Genomic DNA, 2500 nt, shown 5'->3' with positions numbered 1-2500 from the left:
GCCCGACTCTGATTAGCTTCCGAAATCAGACGAGATCGGGCATTCTCAGAGTGGAATGGCCGTAAGCTAGAGGAAAGTTGGAATGGAACCCATTTAAAAATTGTTTGTTTTTTCTTTTTATTTATTTATTTATTTATTGTTTTCTATCAAAACATTAGCTACAGGGTATGAATATTAAGATGTTGTTAGAGATTTCAAATAATAAAGTAAATGAATGCCTATGTCAAAAGCTTACAGCACCTGGTATTCCCAGGTAGTCGCCTACCCAAGTACTAACCAGGCCCGGCTCTGCTTAGCTTCCGAGATCAGACGAGATCGGGCCTTCTCAGAGTGGAATGGCCGTAAGCTAGAGGAAAGTTGGAATGAAACCCATTTAAAAATTGTTTGTTTTTTTCTTTTTATTTATTTATTTATTTATTTATTTATTTATTTATTTATTTATTGTTTTCTATCAAAACATTAGCTACAGGGTATGAATATTAAGATGATGTAATTAGAGAATTCAAATAGTAAAGTAAATAAATGCCTATGTCAAAAGCTTACAGCACCTGGTATTCCCAGGCAGTCGCCTACCCAAGTACTAACCAGGCCCGTCTCTGATTAGCTTCCGAGATCAGACGAGATCGGGCATTCTCAGAGTGGAATAGCCATAAGCCAGAGGAAAGTTGGAATGGAACCCATTTATAAGTTGTTTGTTTTTTCTTTTTCCCTATTTCTTTATTTCTTTCTTTATTGTAATTGTTGTTTTCTATCAAAACTTTAGCTACAGGGTATGAATATTAAGATGTTGTTGTTGTTAGAGAATTCAAATAGTAAAGTAAATGAATGCCTATGTCAAAAGCTTACAGCACCTGGTATTCCCAGACAGTCACCTACCCAAGAACTAACCAGGCCCGACTCTGCTTAGCTTCAGAGATCAGACGAGATCGGGCATTCTCAGAGTGGAATGGCCGTAAGCTAGAGGAAAGTTTGAATGGAACCCATTTAAAAATTGTTTGTTATTTCATTTTATTTATTTATTTATTTATTTATTTATTTATTTATTTATTTATTTATTTATTTATTTATTTATTTATTTATTTATTTATTGTTTTCTATCAAAACATTACCCACAGTGTATGAATATTAAGATGTTGTTGTTAGAGAATTCAAATAGTAAATTAAATGAATTCCTAGATCAAACACTTACAGCACCTGGTATTCCCAGGCAGTCGCCTATCCAAGTACTAACCAGGCCCGACTCTGATTAGCTTCCGAGATCAGGCATTCTCAGAGTGGAATGGCCGTAAGCTAGAGGAAAGTAGGAATGGAACCCATTTAAAAATGGTTTTCTTTCTTTCTTTTTTTTTATTTATTTATTTATTTATTTATTTATTTATTGTTTTCTATCAAAACATTAGCTACAGGGTATGAATATTAAGATGTTGTTGTTGTTAGAGAATTCAAATAGTAAAGTAAATGAATGCCTATTTCAAAAGCTTACAGCACCTGGTATTCCCAGGCAGTCGCCTACCCAAGTACTAACCAGGCCAAACTCTACTTAGCTTCCGAGATCAGACGAGATCGGGCATTCTCTGAGTGGAATGGCCATAAGCCAGAGGAAAGTTGGAATGGAACCCATTCATAGATTGTTTGTTTTTTCTTTTTATTTATATATTTATATATTTATTGATTGATTGCTTGATTGATTGTTTTCTATCAAAACATTAGCTACAGGGTATGAATATTAAGATGTTGTTGTTAGAGAATTCAAATAATAAAGCAAATGAATGCCTATGTCACAAGCTTACAGCACCTGGTATTCCCAGGCAGTCGCCTATCCAAGTACTAAGCAGGCCCGACTCTGATTAGCTTCCGAGATCAGACGAGATCAGGCATTCTCAGAGTGCAATGGCCGTAAGCTAGAGGAAAGTTGGAATGGAACCCATTTAAAAATTGTTTGTTTTTTCTTTTTATTTATTTATTTATTGATTGATTGATTGATTGATTGTTTTCTATCAACACATTACCCACAGGGTATGAATATTAAGATGTTGTTGTTAGAGAATTCAAATAGTAAAGTAAATAAATGCCTATGTCAAAAGCTTACAGCACCTGGTATTCCCAGACAGTCGCCTATCCAAGTACTAACCAGGCCCGACTCTGATTAGCTTCCGAGATCAGACGAGATCAGGCATTCTCAGAGTGGAATGGCCGTAAGCTAGAGGAAAGGTGGATGGAACCCATTTAAAAATTGGTTTTGTTGTCTTTTTATTCATTTATTTATTTATTGATTGATTGATTGTTTTCTATCAACACATTACCCACAGGGTATTAATATTAAGATGTTGTTGTTAGAGAATTCAAATAGTAAAGTAAATGAATGCCTATGTCAAAAGCTTACAGCACCTGGTATTCCCAGACAGTCGCCTATCCAAGTACTAAGCAGGCCCGACTCTGATTAGCATCCGAGATCAGGCATTCTCAGAGTGGAATGGCCGTAAGCTAGAGGAAAGTCGGA

The 2500-nt window shown here is 35.5% G+C and overlaps 5 non-coding genes and 4 pseudogenes across 5 annotated transcripts in view; all 9 read right to left on the bottom strand.

Moving 5' to 3' along the window:
- The window catches only part of LOC125143545, a 119-nt gene extending 52 nt beyond the window's left edge, over positions 1-67 (bottom strand). The window contains exon 1 of the ribosomal RNA XR_007142995.1: positions 1-67. This exon is cut by the window's left edge and continues 52 nt beyond it. This is a non-coding gene — a ribosomal RNA (5S ribosomal RNA).
- Positions 68-228: 161 nt separating this feature from the next.
- On the bottom strand, positions 229-347 carry LOC125141898. Its single transcript, XR_007141324.1, has one exon. It is a non-coding gene; the product is annotated as a 5S ribosomal RNA (ribosomal RNA).
- Positions 348-536: 189 nt separating this feature from the next.
- Positions 537-655, bottom strand: LOC125143139. Its single transcript, XR_007142584.1, has one exon. It is a non-coding gene; the product is annotated as a 5S ribosomal RNA (ribosomal RNA).
- A 184-nt stretch (positions 656-839) lies between these two features.
- On the bottom strand, positions 840-958 carry LOC125143418. The gene has a single exon (XR_007142866.1). It is a non-coding gene; the product is annotated as a 5S ribosomal RNA (ribosomal RNA).
- A 224-nt stretch (positions 959-1182) lies between these two features.
- On the bottom strand, positions 1183-1291 carry LOC125144675 (annotated as a pseudogene).
- A 185-nt stretch (positions 1292-1476) lies between these two features.
- Positions 1477-1595, bottom strand: LOC125144015 (annotated as a pseudogene).
- Positions 1596-1783: 188 nt separating this feature from the next.
- On the bottom strand, positions 1784-1902 carry LOC125144163 (annotated as a pseudogene).
- Positions 1903-2082: 180 nt separating this feature from the next.
- LOC125142569 lies at positions 2083-2201 on the bottom strand. Its single transcript, XR_007142009.1, has one exon. It is a non-coding gene; the product is annotated as a 5S ribosomal RNA (ribosomal RNA).
- A 175-nt stretch (positions 2202-2376) lies between these two features.
- LOC125144809 lies at positions 2377-2485 on the bottom strand (annotated as a pseudogene).
- Between the last annotated feature and the right edge of the window lie 15 nt (positions 2486-2500).

This window comes from Tachysurus fulvidraco, chromosome 6, assembly GCF_022655615.1.
Source record: "Tachysurus fulvidraco isolate hzauxx_2018 chromosome 6, HZAU_PFXX_2.0, whole genome shotgun sequence".
In the NCBI taxonomy this organism is placed as follows: domain Eukaryota; kingdom Metazoa; phylum Chordata; class Actinopteri; order Siluriformes; family Bagridae; genus Tachysurus; species Tachysurus fulvidraco.
The sequence above is the reverse complement of the archived record's forward strand: the minus strand, read 5'-3'. Positions and strand labels throughout refer to the sequence as shown.